The sequence below is a fragment of the Schistocerca nitens genome, chromosome 1 (assembly GCF_023898315.1).
Source record: "Schistocerca nitens isolate TAMUIC-IGC-003100 chromosome 1, iqSchNite1.1, whole genome shotgun sequence".
NCBI classification, from domain to species: domain Eukaryota; kingdom Metazoa; phylum Arthropoda; class Insecta; order Orthoptera; family Acrididae; genus Schistocerca; species Schistocerca nitens.
The window spans coordinates 722,572,258-722,594,034 of NC_064614.1; positions in this window are offsets into that span (position 1 = coordinate 722,572,258).

Here is a 21,777-nt window from a genome sequence, read left to right on the forward strand (position 1 = left end):
TCGGTATTCCTTTCCCGCATCTTCATGTAGTTCGTACGTTCGACGTCCGAGGTCTGCTCCCAGTTCATCGTGCAGGGCTGCGGCGCCACTCTGACATTCATCTGATGATCAACGAACGGTGTACGAAGTCTGGAGCAAGAAACGGATCCCATCACATCGCCAGCGCACATGGTCATTAGGACAAGAACCACTTCCTGTGAGGTGTCATCGCGGTCGTCCACAGTCATATTTACAGCAACGTTAACTTCGAAGTACAGTCAGTGCACGTATTTTAGTTAGATCAAGCAGAGTTACGAATACCGTAGTTTGAAAGCTTCCGCGTCATTACGCTGATGATATTAGATCCCTCTCTTCCAGCTGTTCTGTGAAAACGATATATCAAATCAAGTTACTTACGTAAGCAAACAACGAAATCCAGTAGTTGAAATGGTTCAAATGGCTGTAAGCATTATGGCACTTAACATCTGAGGTCATCAGTCCCCTAGACTTAGAACTACAGGTAATTAAACCTAACTAACCTAAGGACAGCACAAACATCCACGCCCGAGGCAGGATTCGAACCTGCGACCATAGCAGGAGCGCGGTACCCAACTGAAGGGCCTAGACCTAGAACTGCTCGGCCACAGCGGCCGGCCAAATCCATTAAACACTAGCTCATCTACTTCCTGAAATTAGCTTTATGTCTGCCCTATCATACCTTTTATTCAACGCTCAACACATACAGTGAAAGTGTACATGCCAGAGTTTTTGTTTAGGAATTAACATTCCGGCAAGGCGGGATAAAATTCGTAGTGGAACACCAAAATGAGAGGTTGTATCTTTCTATTCATACTAGAATGTAGCTCACTTCAAACCATTATGTGAAAATTTCTCAACTGATTACACTCTTCAAAAGCTGAGCGAGATATAGTGTCTTCAGAAACTATTCTTTCAAATTAATACAGGAGATAGAGAACATCAACCAAATCTAGTTACTTACGTTACATATGGTCCCTGAAAGCAATTTCTGATGCTAGGGATGCTAAGGACTAGAAGAAGGGATCGGTTGGTAGGGCATGTTCTGAGGCATCAAGGGATCACGATTTTAGTACTGGAGGGCAGTGTGGAGGGTAAAAATCGTATAGGGAGACGAAGAGATGAATACGCTAAGCAGATTCAGAAGGATGTAGGCTGCAGTAGGTACTGGAAGATGAAGAAGCTTGCACAGGATAAAGTAGCATGGAGAGCTACATCAAATCAGTCTCAGGGCTGAAGACCACTACAACAACAACAACAGGGACTATTTACAAAGTAGGTATTTGAGCGTGCTAATTACAGCAGTAGCGTTCACAAATACTTCTCGAATGAGTGTCCACTGGACTGTATGTACGTAATACAACGTCGAAGCGTTGGTTGTTGTGTCCGTTCGAAGATTCCTTTTTTTTTTTTTTTTTTTTTACTTTATTATTTTAAAACCTGTACAAATCAGGTAGGCTGGCAGCGGCACACTACGCCGCTCTTCAGCCATAGCGTTTTACAATAGTATAAAAACGGAGAATGATAATGAACAAAGTGACGGGCAAAAGAGAGAGGTCACAGAGACACAAAAAACACGGAGTCGTTCACACGTGACGATAACAACACTGAAAACACGTTGGCACGGCGCACAGAACACTGACGAATCCGACGGCACAAGTGAACGTAGTAGTGGGACGGCGGACACCAAAAACACTAAACGACGTCACACACACGAGACACAGAAGGCGATGATCTCCGGCGCACGAATGTTCACTATGCGTGTGCGAGTCCGGGGACCTGCCAAGAGAGGAGGAGGAGGAAGGGGAGTGTTCGAAGATTCCTGGCATGTGCGTAATATACCAGCAGCGACGGTAATTCTTGCGACGAGATCTTTTTCTGTTTTCAAAACGGTTTCATACAATAGCTGCTTCAAATGTCCCACAGGACGAAATATAGCCACTCAAAGTTAACTTGGTGGCCAGGTCACAGGGCCACCTAAGTCGATCCATGGATTCCCGGAGGTGGCTCTCAGATGGTTGCTCACAGCAACGTTGAAGTACGCTGGCGCCCCAAGGCGTTTGAAGTGCATCCTTTGTCTAACATTCAGAGACACATTCAACAAATTCACCCTGCCATCCGTTTTCTTTATCTTTTTTTGATGCGGCCCGCTACGAATTCCTCTCGTGTGCTAAACTCATCATCTCAGAGTAACACTTGCAACCTAACTTCTGAATTATTTGCTGGATGTATTCCTATCTCTGTCTTCCTCTACAGTTTATACCCTCTGCAGCTCCATCTAGTACCGGGGAAATCATTCCCTGATGTCTCAGCAGATATCCTTGCATCCTGTTTCTTCTCCTTGTCAGTGTTTTTCACATACTCCTTTCCTCTCCGATTCTGCTCAGAACCTCCTCATTCCTTACCTTTTTAGTCCCCTTAATTTTCAACATTTGTCTGCAGTACCATGTTTCATTTGGTTCGATCCTCTTCTGTTCCGGTTTTCCCAAAGTCCATGTTTCACTATCGTACATACTGTGCTCCAAACGTACATTCTCAGAAATTTCTTCCTCAAATTATGTCCTATGTTTGTTCCCAGTAGACTTCTCTTCGCCAGGAATGTCCTTTTCTCCACTGCTAATCCGCTTTCGAAGTCCTCCTTGATCCATTCGTCATTGGTTATTTTGCTGCATAGACAGCAGAGTCACTTAACTTCATCTACTTCGTGATCATCAATCCTGATCTTAAGTTTCTCGCTGTTCTCATTTCTGCTACTTGTCATTACTTTCGTCTTTCTTCGATTTGCTCTCAGTCCATATCCCATGCTCATGAGGCTGTTCATTCCATTCAGCACGTCGTGTAATTCTTCTCCATTTTCACTCAGCATAGCTATATCATCAGTGAATCTTATCGTTGGTATCGTTTCACCTTGAATTTTAATTCCACTCCTGAGCCTTTCTTTTGTTTCCATCATCACTTCTTCGATCTGCAGGTGGAAGAGTAGTGGTGATAGACAACACCCCTGTCTTACGCCCTTTTTAATCCGAGCACTTCGTTCTTGGTCAACCACTCTTATTATTCACTCTTGGCTCTTGTACATGTTGCGGATCATCCGTCTCTCCCTATAACATACCCTATTTTCTCAGAATTTCGAAGATCTTGCTCCATGTTTTCATTGTCGAATGCTTTTTGCAGGAAGGCAGATCCTATGGACGTGTTTTGTTTTTTCTTTAGTCTTGCTTTCATTATCATCCGCAACATCAGAATTGCCTCTGCCTTTCCTAAAACCTAACTGATCGTAATTTGAAACATCCTCAGTTTTCTTTTCCATACGTACACAGTGCAATTTTGAATGTCTGCACACATTTCCAGTCAGCGACACTGGCCGAACAGTTTACGACAGCATCACTTAGAAAATGTTGCCGAACACTGCAAAATGGCTTCAGAGACCTGGTATGTGTCTCATTACTGAGTCATTTGGTGCCGCTCGAATAGACCCACATATTTGTCATGTGTGTTGCCATTGTCAACGTTAAGGACGAGCTCATCTGTCATACTTTTTTTAAATATATTTGTTAAGGATTATAAATTTCGAAGTCAAGATCGCAGAAAAATTTAATGTGATCCCTAGTTTAAGCTGCACACATGCCATTTTCAAATCATAAAACAGTCTTGATTTGTGTAATTTCCATAGCGGCTTAACACTCATCATCATCATCATCATCATTTAAGACTGATTATGCCTTTCAGCGTTCAGTCTGGAGCATAGTCCCCCTTATAAAATTCCTCCATGATCCCCTATTCAGTGCTAACATTGGTGCCTCTTCTGATGTTAAGCCTATTACTTCAAAATGATTCTTAACCGAATCCAGGTACCTTCTCCTTGGTCTGCCCCGACTCCTTCTACCCTCTACTGCTGAACCCATGAGTCTCTTGGGTAACCTTGCTTCTCCCATGCGTGTAACATGACCCCACCATCTAAGCCTGTACGCCCTGACTGCTGCATCTATAGAGTTCATTCCCAGTTTTTCTTTCATTTCTTCATTGTGGACACCCTCCTGCCATTGTTCCCATCTAGTAGTACCTGCAATCGTCCTAGCTACTTTCATATCCGTAACCTCAACCTTGTTGATAAGGTAACCTGAATCCACCCAGTTTTCGCTCCCATACAACAAAGTTGGTCGAAAGATTGAACGGTGCACCCATAACTTAGTCTTGGTACTGACTTCTTTCTTGCAGAAGAGAGTAGATCGTAGCTGAGCGCTCACTGCATTAGCTTTGCTACACCTCGCTTCCAGTTCTTTCACTATGTTGCCATCCTGTGAGAGCATGCATCCTAAGTACTTGAAACCATCCACCTGTTCTAGCTTAGTTCCTCCTATTTGGCACTCAATCCGTTTATATCTCTTTCCCACTGACATTACTTTCGTTTTGGAGATGCTAATCTTCATACCATAGTCCTTACATTTCTGATCTAGCTCTGTCATATTACTTTGCAAACTTTCAATCGAATCTGCCATCACAACTAAGTCATCGGCATATGCAAGACTGCTTATTTTGTGTTCACGTATCTTAATCTCACCCAGCCAGTCTATTGTTTTCAACATATAATCCATAAATAATATGAACAACAGTGGAGACAGGTTGCAGCCTAGTCTTACCCCTGAAACTACTCTGAACCATGAACTCAATTTACCGTCAACTCTAACTGCTGCCTCACTATCCATGTAAAGACCTTTAATTGCTTGCAAAAGTTTGCCTCCTATTCCATAATCTCGTACAACAGACAATAACTTCCTCCTAGGAACCCGGTCATATGCCTTTTCTAGATCTATAAAGCATAGATACAGTTCCCTGTTCCACTCATAGCACTTAACACTTTGTCATAAATTTGAAATTTAACAAAAGTATTTATTTTCACACACTTTCACTATTTTTGTACTTTTATTTACAGACAAATGTTGACAGTGTTGAGACACCAACGAGCCACAAATTTATTTTCAGTTCCTTTATTCAAAAGGTACCGTTACCGGTTTTTAATCATTGCAATTCATCTTCAGACGGTTTTCATGCTTTAATTAGAAAATATGGTTCGTTTTTTTACAGATTAATTGTTCTAAAATATAAATAATTATAAGCACGCCACACAGATGGTTGCGTTACAGATTTGCATTCTATGTGACTTACGTGAAATGAACTCACAAGCTTAATTAAAGACATCCACATCTCTCCAACAGCTAAATTATTATCACTAGACATAGTCAACCTACACGCAAACACAGCTGTCAAAGAGACTATTAACATTATAAGAAACAATCTGCTTAAACATATAAAAATTAGTATTGCAGAGATCTATGAACTCATAGAAATACTTTCACTTATTCTAGAGCATACTTACTGTATCTGCAACAACAAACTGTACCAAAAACATGATGGTTGGGCAATGGGAAGTAGCTTAGCACTGTTGTTGGCTGATATTGACATCAACCATATAGAACATTTGAAACAAAATAATCTACTACAGAAGATATGTTGATGATACAATCTTGCTTTATGATGGTACAAACAATGAAATTGATACATTAGCAGTAGATGTAAGCCAAATGTCCAGAAATATTAATTTCACATTTGAACATGAAACTATTAAAAGCATTCACTTCCTTGACCTGAAGATTTACAAAAATAAACATCAATTTAGTATTTACAGAAAACCTGCCACCACAGATACCAGTATTGACAACTCATCTTGCCACCCCTGCCATCAAAAAATGGCATATTTCGGAGCCATGGTACACTGAATTAAAAAAGTACCAAGGAGTGACACAGACCAACAAAATGAAATCAATATAATTAAAACAGTTGCTCATAATAATGAATATAAAGCCATAATAATAGAAAAACTCCACAACAAAATGCAAATAAAAACCACAGATCCACTTAACAGCAATCCACACAACATGCAGTCCAAACCAAATCAGTGTGCCACAGAAGCCAAACCTAAATATGCTGCTCTCCCATATATAGGCCCACTATCATACCAAATAGCAAACTTATTAAAGAAGAAAAATATCACAATCAGCTTTTCCAAAAGCAATAAATCACAACAAAAAGTAATCTATGATGTAAATACCTCCACGAGTCCCCATGGTAAATCAGGAATATACAAACTCAAATGCGATACATTCCCAAAATTCTACATTGGACAGACTGACAGAAGTTCTGAAGTTAGATACAAAGAACACATTGAATGCTTCAAGGCTTGGCAACGAACAAATCTGCATTTGCAACCCATATTGTTGAAGAAAACCATTCACTGAGAAACATTGAGAACAACTTAAAAATTTTACATCCAGTGCAAAAAGGAGACACTATGAATATATTAGAAGAAACAAAAATACACACACACACACACACACACACACACACACACACACACACAAAAAAAAACAGCACCCAGACTATATCCTTAATGAACAAACCGAGTTAGCTAACACCCCTTTCCTGAAAAATTTCCAAAAATAATTTCCCCCATCTGCAGATCAAGCAGCAAATTTATATGTTACTAAAATTCTCTTGATACTAAATGTAAATAAATAATGTACTGCCTTACCTATACAGTACTCACCAAAAAAATCTATCTTTGACATGGAACATCTTTATAATCACTGTAAGTAACAGTATTCACTCTAAAACTCACAAAACCATTGTCTCTCTGTACTAGTGTAAAAGGAGTTTCAGTTGCTTAAGTGAATATTTGATCTTTTTCCAAACATGGGACCTCTTTATAGTGTTACGATATATCATAGCATTTTCGACACTCACATGTTTGTAAGCACTTTGTATTTATCAAAACATGTGGTGCATGTTAGAAATCTATTCTGTGACAAATATAAACTGTTCAGTGGGAAAAATTTACGTGTGCAACTATAAGAATGCACTGGGAATGTATTCACATCTGTTGTGCGAAAACTATGAAAACAAACTGACATTTCACATAAGTCACATCCAATAAAAATCTCTAACGCAACCATCTGTGTGGCGTGCTTATAATTACGTATTATTTATATTTTAGGACAATAATTCTGTAAAAAAACGCACATGTTCTAATGAAAGCATGAAAACCTTCTGAAGATGAATCGTAATCATTCGAAAATGGTAACGGTAACTTTTGAATAAAGGAACTGAAAATAAATTTGTGGCTGGTTGCTGTCTCAACACCATCAACATTAGTCTTAAAATAACAGCCACGGTTTCCAACCATGTCATCATAAGACAAAACTGAACTTTTATTTGCTACATATAGGCACTCAACATAGATAATTCCTATTCACTTTCATAGTCTTTTTTAAAACATTACCTATATCAGTTGATCAGTCATTGATGTATGGTATACGGTTCTATGCACATGCAGAGTGATTCTTGTCACCGATTAAAAACCGCCGAAGCGACGTAGATGACGCTGAGACAAGTGATTTAATATCATGGGGTCGCAAATGTCAGAATATACCCCGAAACTTTATGATAAATGTTGATCATGTGACGTCACCAGATACCGTACATCGCTGCACATGCATTGCGTTAGACAATTGTATGTTTACGCTGATGTAAGAATTATTATTTTAGTTAAAGGCCTGGAAGTCTCCGTTAGTTTACTACAAATGACAGTGCAACAGAAACCTACGGTACTGCGTCAGAAGAAAATGAGTATAAGCTTCTTTATTAAATAAAGTCTGTAAACAAAAGAAGAAGAGACGAAAGGAAACAAAACTCAAGTACAGCTTATACTTGGATACAGCGGGGACAACAATTTTATAACTTTCAGATTCACAACAGATCACATTTACAAAAGTCTCTGAAAACTGCACCGTTTGCTCGAATACAGGTATTGCATCTCTCAATTATCCCTTCACGCTGAAGCCCAATGTGGGGCGAGCTACGTCATTTGGTGACGTCATGTGTTCAACATTTCTCATCCTGAAACTTCCTGGCAGATTAAAACTGTGTGCCCGACCGAGACTCGAACTCGGGACCTTTGCCCTTCGCGGGCAAGTGCTCTACCAACTGAGCTACCGAAGCACGACTCGCGCCCGGCACTCACAGCTTTACTTCTGCCAGTACCTCGTCTCCTACCTTCCAAACTTTACAGAAGCTCTCCTGCGAACCTTGCAGAACTAGCACTCCTGAAAGAAAGGATATGGATAAAAATTGTATAAAAATTGTCACATATCATGAGAGCTTGGTGGTGATTTTTCGGATATGTTCTCGTTCTTTTGCTTATCTCTCTGATAGAAAGCACCGAAGCTGAAATCTTTATAGGTACGGAAAGCTGGCTGAAGCCAGAGATAAATTCTGTCGAAATTTTTACAAAGGCACAGACGGTGTTTAGAAAGGATAGATTGCATGCAACCGGGGGTAGAGCGTTTGACGCTGTTAGTAGTAGTTCATCCTGTAGTGAAGTAGAAGTGCTTAGTTCCTGTGAATTATTATGGGTGGAGGTTACACTCAACAACCGAGCTTGGTTAATAATTGGTTCCTTTTACCGACCTCCCGACTCAGCAGCATTAGTGGCAGAACAGCTGAGAGAAAATCTGTAATACATTTCACATAAATTTCCTCAGCATGTTACAGTCTTAGGTGGAGATTTCAATTTACCAGATATAGGCTGGGACACTCAGATGTTTAGAACGGGTGGTATGGACAGAGCATCGAGTCACATTATACTGAGTGCACTATCCGAAAATTACCTCGAGTAATTAAACAGGGAGAGCCGGCCAGTGTGGTCGAGCGGTTCTAGGCGCTTCAGTCTGGAACCGCGCGACCGCTACGGTCGCAGGTTCGAATCCTGCCTCGGGCATGGATGTGTGTGATGTCCTTAGGTTAGTTAAGTTTAAGTAGTTCTAGGTTCTAGGGGACTGATGACCTCAGATGTTAAGTCCCATAGTGCTCAGAGCCATTTAAAATTAAACAGAGAACTGACTCGTGGATATAACATCTTGGACCTACTGATAACAAACAGACCCGAACTTTTCGACTCTCAGTGACCATAAGGCCGTTGCAGCATCCCTGAACATTGAAGTAAATAGGAGTATAAAAAAAGGATGGAAGGTTTATCTGTTTAGCAAGAGTAATAGAAGGCAGCTTTCAGACTACCTAACAGATCAAAACGAAAATTTTCTGTTCCAACACTGACAATGTTGAGTGTTTATGGAAAAAGTTCAGGGTAATCGTAAAATGCGTTTTAGACAGGTACGTGCCGAGTAAAACTGTGAGGGACGGGAAAAGCCCACCGTGGTGCAACAACAAAGTTAGGAAACAACTCCGAAAGCACACAGAGCTTTACTGCAACTTTAAACGCAGCCAAAACCTCTCAGACAAACAGCAGCTAAACGATGTCAAAGTTAGCATAAGGAGGGCTATGCGTGAAGCGTTCAGTGAATTCGAAAGTAAAATTCTAAGTACCGACTTGACACAAAATCCTAGAAAGTCTGGTCCTACGTTAAATCAGTAAGTGGTTCGAAACAGCATATCCAGACACTCCGGGATTATGATGGTATTGAAACAGAGGATGACACGCGTAACGCTGAAATACTAAACTCCTTTTTACAAAGCTGTTTCACAGAGGAAGACCGCACTGCAGTTCCTTCTCTAAATCCTCGCACAACCGAAAAAATGGCTGACATCGAAATAAGTGTACAAGGAATATAAAAGCAACTAAAATCACTCAACAGAGGAATGTCCACTGGAAAGGTCCCGAGTTCGAGTCTCGGTCGGGCACACAGTTTTAATCTGCCAGGAAGTTTCATATCAGCGCACACTCCGCTGCAGAGTGAAAATCTCATTCTGGAAACATCCCCCAGGCTGTGGCTAAGCCATGTCTCCACAATATCCTTTCTTTCAGGAGTGCTAGTTCTGCAAGGTTCGCAGGAGAGCTTCTGTAAAGTTTGGAAGGTAGGAGACGAGGTACTGGCAGAAGTAAAGCTGTGAGTACCGGGCGTGAGTCGTGCTTCGGTAGCTCAGTTGGCAGAGCACTTGCCCGCGAAAGGCAAAGGTCCCGAGTTCGAGTCTCGGTCGGGCACACAGTTTTAATCTGCCAGGAAGTTTCATATCAGCGCACACTCCGCTGCAGAGTGAAAAATCTCATTCTGGAAACATCCCCCAGGCTGTGGTTAAGCCATGTCTCCACAATATCCTTTCTTTCAGGAGTGCTAGTTCTGCAAGGTTCGCAGGAGAGCTTCTGTAAAGTTTGGAAGGTAGGAGACGAGGTACTGGCAGAAGTAAAGCTGTGAGTACCGGGCGTGAGTCGTGCTTCGGTAGCTCAGTTGGTAGAGCACTTGCCCGCGAAAGGCAAGGTCCCGAGTTCGAGTCTCGGTCGGGCACACAGTTTTAATCTGCCAGGAAGTTTCATATCAGCGCACACTCCGCTGCAGAGTGAAAATCTCATTCTGGAAACATCCCCCAGGCTGTGGCTAGGCCATGTCTCCACAATATCCTTTCTTTCAGGAGTGCTAGTTCTGCAAGGTTCGCAGGAGAGCTTCTGTAAAGTTTGGAAGGTAGGAGACGAGGTACTGGCAGAAGTAAAGCTGTGAGTACCGGGCGTGAGTCATGCTTCGGTAGCTCAGTTGGTAGAGCACTTGCCCGCGAAAGGCAAAGGTCCCGAGTTCGAGTCTCGGTCGGACACAGAGTTTTAATCTGCCAGGAAGTTTCATATCAGCGCACACTCCGCTGCAGAGTGAAAATCTCATTATGGATTTCTCATCCTTTTTGGGGCATTTACTGACTTTTGCGATCCTTTGTGCCTTACATTAAATTACGTGTCTCGGCGTAAAAAACGTCGGGATTTTTAAACGTTAATAAGAATCATCTTGCATTTGTATGTATATGAGCATCTATAAAGCTCTCGATGCGTTGAATATCACCTGCATTGCTACAATGCGAATTTCGTGATAGGAAGCAAAGTAACGATGTACCCACGAAAAGCACAGTACCAAGAGAAAGCAATAACATTTCAGGCAGCTCAAAATTTATCGTTTATGGCCACTGTTTGGAATTTCGTGACAGGAAGAAAAGTAACGATGTAACCACGAAAAGCTCATTGCCAAGAGGAAGCAATTACATTTCAGGCAGCTCAAAATTTATAGTTAATGGCCACTGTTTGGAATCTCAGGCTGAAAGTGAATTGCGCGGTAGCGTTGAATGCACTAGGAAATGGATAACCCATTAAATAAGGATAAGGATTGCAGAGATGTACGGAAAGTGAAACACATTATTCATTAGCATATTAATTTGTACTTCATAAACATTACTGGCAGTGACCATGCATCAAGCTTCCTGAAAACTGCAGGTTTATTGGATCGGCAGCGTATAAAATGATGCGCACTGTGCAATAAATGCCTCCGATATTGTTTATCCCGGATTTATAAAGCCCATAAATTACTATAAACGGCAAGACGCGGTTCCATGGAGTGAGAGTAAGCATAGCGAATAGGCTTTCGGGATCGGAAACACGGTGGTCGCAGTGGCGAACACGATTTATCGCCAATAGATGTCGCACGAGACGGCACATGGCGATCCTAATCGAGCTGAGCTCTGTGTTGCGTCCTCTCTGCCGCAATATCGCAGGTCGATTAATGCATAACAGCGAACATGTGGGGAATATATGATGTTATGATGCACGTTGATTTTTTGGAGCTGTTTAGTCAATATTTTCCTCGCAAGTTCATCTTTTAGACAGTGAACGATAATCATCTCTCCCTGTTTTTTTGACATTAAATGACTACCTTTGTATCTTTTTGTAAATATTGCTTGACATTACATTAACACGGACCATGAACTAAAATTTCGACTGCTTCCAAAGCTGCGAGTGTTCAAGAATCAACAAACAGAAAAAATAAACACAAAAAATTATAAAGACTATATTATGTTTAAGATGATACTTGATAGAGGACAGGCCACCATAAAGCCAGCGAAAACACAAGTAGATAAACTTTTGACAGCTCCAAGAAATATTAGGCCGTAAAAGATGACAGCAAACGGTAAATAGATTACAAGTGGAATTAATTGGAAATACAGAGAGGCTAAATCAGAATCGAATATAGAGTGATGTATATAAGTTATAAACGACGATAGAGAAGGTTTAACGAGGTAAAACAGTCCTTTCTGGGTGGGGTGGTGGGGGAGGGATGAGGGACGTTCGATCCATGGATCATAGATTAAGGATTGTTAACTTTCTTGGTGGTTAAGGGATTGCAGGTAAAGTGTGGAGAACATTATTCAAGCCGGGGCTCATTGATCAAGAATCGTCATTTAAGAAACAAAAGATGTTGCGATGCCATGAGGGAAGCTCTGTGTTCAAAAAGAGCATCGGAAGTTGTTGAGACATACTGTAAGTTTCTAATGGAAGAGGGTAGAACAGAAACATAAGGGTTAATGCTCAGACAAAAGTCTATGGGGCACCGTTAGCCAGTTACTGTAGGTCGTGACCACGTAATTACCAAAGGAGCTCTTTCAGTATTACGCCGCTCGTCAGACACTAGCACCTGCGTACGGCCACCATTCGGCAAGCAGTGGTGTAATAATACCACAGGATGACTACGTGGCACGTGCGGGGTCCCTAAGACAACACACATGGTCAGAACGTACAAGAATAGCGTCCGCCCAGCCTGCGTAGAGCATCGGGTCGGCGACCACTATAGAGGAGCGTGATACCACCACGTGGCCCCGAGAGACGTTGTAACCCAGCCACAGTGTGTCGGTGCACCTATAAACGTCAAAGAGCTCACCGTACGTCCTGCTCCTAGAACCGACATGCCCGAGGATCGAACTGGGACACTACTACCAACCACCTGCTCGGTAACGGCCGCTGCCGGACGCATCTAGTCAGATGTGGGGATCGGATATCTTTTCCCAAATGACATTACTGCTACTGGGCAGCCTGTCGAAATCGCCCAACCCCCGTATGTCTGTGAAATTCAGCTGCGTCGGTAGCACTGACTCAGCCCCCACCTGGCACTGAGTTGCCTGCTCAGCAAGATTGATCTCTCGGAGTCATGATTGCAGTTTACGACAAGGACATTAGCTTCGATGCTCCTCTTTCCTTGTGGACATGGGCCTGATACATCATTGTACTATGTTCAAGGCTAACAAAAGTGTCTACCTGCAACACTGCTGAATTCGCTCCCACTATACAACTTGGACACAAAAGTTGAGGTGATAAGAACGGTCGTCCTGCTCCTACACCCTCCAATGGGTCATTACTACGTTACAGGACGTACATACCGTTACGCTATGAAACAAGAAACAGTTTATTTGGAAGTATCATCATTACAGAAGCCAGAATAAAATTTTCTGTTTGCAGTGGCGTGTGCGCTGATATAAAACTTCTTGGCAGATTGAAACTGTGTTTCGTACCATGACTCGAACTCGGGTCCCGAGTTCGAGTCTCGGTCCGGCTCACAGTTTCATTACAGAAGCCATGTACAGGGTCAGCTTGATGTTTCATCAATTTCTGCTCAACAATACACACAGGTATCGGATCTCCTTTTGCCTGGTGCAGTGTGACACTCTATGTGGTGTTGAATCCACAAGTCGTGGGAAGTCCCCTGCAGAAGTATTGAACCATGTTGCCTATACAGCCACCAATAGTTCCGAAAGTGTTGCCGGTGCAGGATTTTGTTCACGAAGTTACCTCTCTATTATGTCCAATGTCTGAAGATTTATGTGGCCAAATCATTTGCTCGAATTGTCCAGAAAGAATCGCGACTAGCTTTTTCCCAGTGATGTGGCATAGTGTAATCGACAAAAGTTCCATCGTGGGACTGGGAAACTGAAGCCCATGAATGCTGTAAATGGTCTCCAAGCTGTTGAACACAACCACGTCCAGTCAATGATCCACAGGACTCAGTCCATTCCATGTAAGCACAGCCCACACTATTACCGAACGGCAACTAGCTTGCACATCCCTCTGTTGACAACTTGGGTGCATGGGTTGTGCGATCTGCGACACACTCAAACCCTACCATGAGCTGTTACGAACTGAAATTGGGACTCATCTGATCTGGCCACAGTTTTGCAGTAGCCTAGGGTCCAATCGACAGGGTCACGAGACCCGGAGAGGCACTGTAGGCGATGTTGCGCTATTAGCAAAAGTACTCGCGACAGTCTGCAGCTGCCATGACATATCAACGCCTGATTTCGCCGCACTGCCCTAACGGGTGGCGTGTCACCAAAACCGTCAAGCGTCGACGCGACACGGCAACATAACTACCGTCGGGTTGGTTGCCAGTTCAGCGCCTGCGACTACACGCCGTTCCGATTCCGTTATATGCGACCTGCAGAAACTTTCACGTACGCCAGTCCACAGGACAGAGAGCGTATAAATCAGCAAGAGATCGCTCATAGCACGAACCATTTGCTGCATCCGCCATTGTCAAGGACAATCAATCAGGAAGAAACGTACCACCGCCGTGAGGCTATTTAGGACAGAACGTTCGACGACCACGGCATTAAAACATAGCCAGCCAATAGAGGAAGTCTGCTCCGGATGCAGCAGCGCCGACCGCAACGCCGCCGTCGCCTCTAAGGGACCTCGGAACGGGCTCGCGGCAATGTTGGTATTCTGTCAGACTCACTTGGCAAGGATGTAGAAACTGAAACTCGAGCAGACCTCTCAAGGTGCCCGTGGACTTAGACATTTGATAGTCAGCAAGTAGTGAACGAAATGTGACTGTGAAAGCTTCCTTTTGTTGTTACTAATACTTGCTTTTAATTGTTAACCTGTTTTCCTGTTAAAAAAGTGTTACAAAGTTGGTTACTTGATTATTTTGACGGTCAATGAAGACCATTTGCGTTGATTTTTAAATACAGACGGTGCATACATGCAACTGCGTTTCCTGTAGAAGCGTTCGAAGTTCTGAATACTTCAGATGGCGACAGGTTATACAAACTTTCTATGCGACAGTTGCAGGTAGTCGCTGTGTTCAGACAGCTTTCACCATGGCACCATGGCAACCTGATCCACCTAGTGATCATTCTGCTGCAGTAGATGCGACACACGAACGAACTGCTGGTAGGCAGACTCGCATCGATAGTCCATTCGATGCCGGAAGTGCCGGTCAGCGCAACTACACGCCTCCATTAACAACGTCCGGCCCCCGCCATCACTTTTCCGGAAATTCGGTCGTAAGGAAGAGTCACGGTCGTGCTACATTGCACGGATGGAACAGAATTTTCTGGTACGTAACATCAAGGGGGATGATGATGATGATGACGATATTTGGCTTGTGGGGCGCTCACCTCCACGGCCATTAGCGCTTGTACTAAGTCCCAAATTTTTCGCAGTCCAGTTTCTTACACAGTCCAATCTACCCACTGTCACGAATGATGGTGAAACGATGAGAACAACACAAACACCCAGTCCCCGGGAAGAGAAAATCCCCAGCCCGGCCAGTGTCGTCGTAACTGCCGTCTGCGTCACGTCTGCTGTGCAGCGAGCTACGTTAATTCAAGTAGTAACTGTATTTATCTTACTTGTCACTTCTTCTTCCGTGTGTTTTTACTTTTAGGAAGCTTTAATTTTCGAGTACTAGTAATAGTGTTCCATAGATTTCATGTTTGTTTCGAATACACTCAGAGAGAGTCTCTTTAGTCAACCATAGTGCCAGTAGCGCTAGTGTTTGTTTTCAGTACGGTCCAGAGACAGGTAGCGCTATTTTCATTGTTTACTACACGAAGTTTCTAGTAACCACAGTTTAGTCAACTATCAGCCGCCTTTAGTGAATTAGCAGTCTAGTTAAAAGCTGATTAACTCTCTACAGTAAATTGATTTCTTAGGATGGATTAGGATGTGTGACTGCTGTGTACGGACGCAGGAGGAGTTGGTCACTGTTCGCGCACAGCTGAACGTGTTGATGGCCGTGGTCAACCGTCTTCAGGCTGCTGCCTCGGAGTGTGGGGGCAGTGGGGGGTCTGGTGCGTCACATGGTACACCCCAGGTGTTACATGCTTCACCCACTGTCCCTGCTGTCGAGACATCTGAGCGGGTACCGGGCGCGGTTGGGCCACCCTCTCCCCAAGGGGAGTGGCGGGTTCAGCGGCGTTCGCGGCGCACGAGGCGGAGGGTGAATGTGGAGGCTGGACGTGTGGCATCGCCCGCTCTGCCTGTGAGTGGACATGCCGCTCCTACAGCACGGTCCGAGCAGGCACACGGGGGGAGGGGTTTATTAGTTATTGGGAGCTCGAACGTTAGGCGGGTGATGGAGCCCCTTAGGGAAATAGCGGAAGGGTCGGGGAAGAAGGCCAGTGTTCACTCTGTCTGCTTGCCGGGGGGTCTCATCCGAGACGTGGAGGAGGCCCTGCCGTAGGCGATAGAGAGCACTGGGTGCAACCGACTGCAAATTTTTGCTCATGTCGGCACCAAAGACTCCTGCCGTCTGGGTTCAGAGGTCATCCTCAGTTCATACAGGCGGTTGGCGGAGTTGGTGAAGGCGGAAAGCCTCGCTCGCTGGTTGGAATCTGAGCTAACTATTTGTAGCATCGTTCCCAGAACCGATCGCGGTCCTCTGGTTTGGAGCCGTGTAGAAGGCTTAAACCAGAGGCTCAGACGATTCTGCGGAGATCTGGGGTGCAAATTACTCGACCTCCGCTATCGGGTGGAGAAATGTAGGGTACCCCTGAATAGGTCAGGCGTGCACTACACGCAGGAAGCGGCTACAAGAGTAGCGGAGTACGTGTGGAGTGCACATGTGGGTTTTTTAGGTTAGAGAATTCCCTCCCTATGCCCGACAAGACGCCTCCTAAGACGCGGCAAAGTAGGAGTAGGCAAAATGTAACAGGGAATAACAATATCAATGTGCTAATAGTGAACTGCAGGAGCGTCTATAGAAAGGTCCCAGAACTGCTCTCATTAATTAACGGTCACAATGCCCACATAGTACTAGGGACAGAAAGTTGGCTGAAACCAGACATAAACAGTAATGAAATCCTAAACTCAGATTGGAATGTATACCGCAGAGACAGGCTGGACAGTGAAGGGGGAGGCGTGTTTATAGCGATAAGAAGTGCAATAGTATCGAAGGAAACTGACGGAGATCCGAAATGTGAAATAATTTGGGTGAAGGTCACGGTTAAAGCAGGCTCAGACATGGCAATTGGATGTCTCTATAGGCCCCCTGGCTCAGCAGCTGTTGTGGCTGAGCACCTAAAGGATAATTTGTAAAATATTTCGAGTAGATATCCCCACCATGTCATAGTTCTGGGTGGAGATTTTAATTTACCGGGTATAGACTGGGAGACTCAAACGTTCATAACGGGTGGCAGGGACAAAGAATCCAGTGAAACTTTTTTAAGTGCTTTATCTGAAAACTACCTTGAGCAGTTAAACAGAGAACCGACTCGTGGCGATAACATATTAGACCCTCTGGTGACAAACAGACCCGAACTATGTGAAACAGTTAACGCAGAACAGGGAATCAGCGATCATAAAGCGGTCACTGCATCGATGATTTCAGCCGTAAATAGAAATATTAAAAAAGGTAGGAAGATTTTTCTGTTTAGCAAAAGTGACAAAAAGCAGATTACAGAGTACCTGACGGCTCAACACAAAAGTTTTGTCTCAAGTACAGATAGTGTTGAGGATCAGTGGACAAAGTTCAAAACCATCGTACAATATGCGTTAGATGAGTATGTGCCAAGCAAGATCGTAAGAGATGGAAAAGAGCCACCGTGGTACAACAACCGAGTTATAAAACTGCTGCGGAAGCAAAGGGAACTTCACAGCAAACATAAACATAGCCAAAGCCTTGCAGACAAACAAAAATTACGCGAAGCGAAATGTAGTGTGAGGAGGTCTATGCGAGAGGCCTTCAATGAATTCGAAAATAAAGTTCTATGTACTGACTTGGCAGAAAATCCTAAGAAATTTTGGTCTGATGTCAAAGTATGTGGATCAAAACAAAGTGTCCAGACACTATGTGACCAAAATGGTACTGAAACAGAGGATGACAGACTAAAGGCCGAAATACTAAATGTCTTTTTCCAAAGCTGTTTCGCAGAGGAAGACTGCACTGTAGTTCCTTCTCTAGATTGTCGCACAGATGACAAAATGGTAGATATCGAAATAGACGACAGAGGGATAGAGAAACAAAATCGCTCAAATCAGGAAAGGCCGCTGCACCTGATGGGATACCAGTTCGATTTTACACAGAGCACGCGAAGGAACTTGCCTCCCTTCTTGCAGCGGTGTACCGTAGGTCTCTGGAAGAGCGTAGCGTTCCGAAGGATTGGAAAAGGGCACAGGTCATTCCCGTTTTCAAGAAGGGACGTCGAACAGATGTGCAGAACTATAGACCTATATCTCTAACGTAAATCAGTTGTAGAATTTTGGAACACGTATTATGTTCGAGTATAATGACTTTTCTGGAGACTAGAAATCTACTCTGTAGGAATCAGCATGGGTTTCGAAAAAGACGATCGTGTGAAACCCAGCTCGCGCTATTCGTCCACAAGACTCAGAGGGCTGTAGACACGGGTTCCCAGGTAGATGCCGTGTTTCTTGACTTCCGCAAAGCGTTCGATACAGTTCCCCACAGTCGTTTAATGAACAAAGTAAGAGCATATGGTCTATCAGACAAATTGTGTGATTGGATTGAAGAGTTCCTAGATAACAGAACACAGCATGTCATTCTCAATGGAGAGAAGTCTTCCGAAGTGATTTCAAGTGTGCCGCAGGGGAGTGTCATAATACCGTTGCTATTCACAATATACATAAATGACCTTGTGGATAACATCGGAAGTTCACTGAGGTTCTCTGCGGATGATGCTGTGGTATATCGAGAGGTTGTAACAATGGAAAATTGTACTGAAATGCAGGAGGATCTGCAGCGAATTGACGCACGGTGCAGGGAATGGCAATTGAATCTCAATGTAGACAAGTGTAATGTGCTGCGATTACATAGAAAGATAGATCCCTTATCACTTAGCTACAATATAGCAGGTCAGCAACTGGAAGCAGTTAATGCCATAAATTATCTGGGAGTACGCATTAGGAGTGATTTAAAATGGAATGATCATATAAAGTTGATCGTCGGTAAAGCAGATGCCAGACTGAGATTCATTGGAAGAATCCTAAGGAAATGCAATCCGAAAACAAAGGAAGTAGGTTACAGTACGCTTGTTCGCCCGCTGCTTGAATACTGCTCAGCAGTGTGGGATCCGTACCAGATAGGGTTGATAGAAGAGAGAGAGAAGATCCAACGGAGAGCAGCGCGCTTCGTTACAGGATCATTTAGTAATCGCGAAAGCGTTACAGAGATGATAGATAAACTCCAGTGGAAGACTCTGCAGGAGCGTCAGTAGCTCGGTACGGGCTTTTGTTGAAGTTTCGAGAACATACCTTCACCGAAGAGTCAAGCAGTATATTTCTCCCTCCTACGTATATCTCGCGAAGAGACCATGATCATAAAATCAGAGAGATTAGAGCCCACACAGAGGCATACCGACAATCCTTGTTTCCACGAACAATACGAGACTGGAATAGAAGGGAGAACCGATAGAGGTACTCAAGGTACCCTCCGCCACACACCGTCAGGTACCTTGCGGAGTATGGATGCAGATGTAGATGTAGATGTAGAATCGAACCCGGGACCCCGTGATCCAGAGGCAGCAACGCTAGCCACTAGACAACGAGCCGCGGACATCAAGAAGAAGACACAATAACGGATACGTTCGTCGTATGTCCCACATAGATCTATGCGCTTATTTCAAGCAGTGTTGCTTGTCTGTTAGCACTGAGAATCCTACGCAAACACCAGTTAATTGAAGGCTATCGGCCACTGCATTGACCGTTGTGAGAGGTAACGCGTTAAATTTTAGTATTCTCGGCACACTCTTGACACTGAGAATCTCGGAATATTTTTTCTAATGATTTCCGAGATCTTATTGGTTGGGCACCCTGTCATTGTTGTGATCTCTACTAATAATTAAGCTGCCCAATAACAGAAAAATAATTAAGTGTGATAAATATTTACAAGCAGATAGCTTACATGTGCGATAAGTGGTGTATCTGTTTTGACTGAGAGGATATACTGGACAACCTAAGAGGCGCCTTGGAAAGAACCCTGAGACTATCGTTGCCCCATTGAGCACTCCAGAACGATATGTCGGTAGCGTCTGTTCACCCAGCTGTGTACAAACTCCTACATAAACCATAAAAGTAACCAAAATCAAAACGTCCTCTGTCTCGGGTTCAAACCCTCCACCGGTTAAATTTTGATTAATAATCAGTATAGATGGACGAACGCTTCCGGCATAAGAAGTCACCCTCATTCTGCCAACAGCCTTGACAAAGAGGGCGGAGGAGCGGACAGAGGTTCAGGGCACTGTCTTGCAGTTAGGGTGGGACACTGACCCTAAAGGCGGAAGAACCAGCAAAGTTCAACGCCACGAGGATGCATAATGAACACATACGCGTACCCAGAGGACATGCAGCCTGTAATTGAAAATGTGTTATGATGATCTCTCCATTGGCAAAAGATTCCAGAATAGTCCCTGATTCTGATCTGCGGGTGGCGACTACAAAGGGGAAGCTGATCATGAGAAAAATATTGAATAAACAGCCAACATTCTAGGAGTAAGGACATGGAATGTCATAAGCTTGAATGTAGTAGGGAAGCTAGAAAATCTGAAAAGGGAAATGCAAAGGCACAACCTAAATATAGTAGTGGGTGCAGTGAAAGAAGAGAAATATTTCTAGTTAGATGCGTATAGGGTAATACCAACAAAAGCAGAAAATGGTGTAACGGAGATAGGATTCGTTACTAATAAGAAGGTAGGGCAGAGGGTGTGTTACTGTGAACAATTGAGTGATGGGGTTATTCTTATCAGAATAGAAAACAAATCAACACCGACAACGATAGTCCAGGCATACATGCCGACGTCGCAAGCTGAAGATGAAGAGGTGGAAAAAGTCTGTGAGGATATTGAAAGGTTAATACAATACGAAAAGTGTGATGAAAATCTACTAATCATAGGCGACTTGAATACAGTTGCATTGGAGGGTTCAAATGGTTCAAATGGCTTTGAGTACTATGGGACTTAACTTCTGAGGTCATCAGTCCCTAGAACTTAGAAATACTTAAACCTAACTAACCTAAGGACATCACACATATTCATGCCTGAGGCAGGATTCGAACCTGCGACCGTAGCGGTCGCGCGGCTCCAGGCTGTAGCGCCTAGAACCACTCGGCCACTCCGGCCGGCCATGGGAAGGAGTGGAAGAAAAGGCTGCAGTAGAACATGAGCTTGGAACACGGAATGGGAGAGGAGGTAGACTGGGTCCCGTATTAAATATCAGCTAGTAACACCGAATACTCTGTTCAAGTATCACAAGAGGAGGACATATACTTGGAAAAGGCCGGGTGATACGGAAAGATTTCAGTTAGATTACGTCGTGGCTAGACAGAGATTACGAAATGATTCTGGATTTTTAGGCGTGCCCAGGAGCAGGTATGGACTCAGATCACAATGTAATAGGGATGAAGTTTAAGGGATTTTCCCGGAAGAATCATAATGCAAAGAAGTGGGATACGAAGTACTACGGAATGACGAGATACATGTGAAGTTCTCTAAGACTGTAGAGACAGTTCAGGGAAACTGAGTAATACAGATATTCCAGGAAGCTAAGACGAAATGGCTACTTGAAAAATGTGAAGAAATCAGGAAAGAAAGATTGTCGGAAGGACAGACTCAGCTTACAGCACAGCCAAAACGACCATCGCTGACATTAAAATT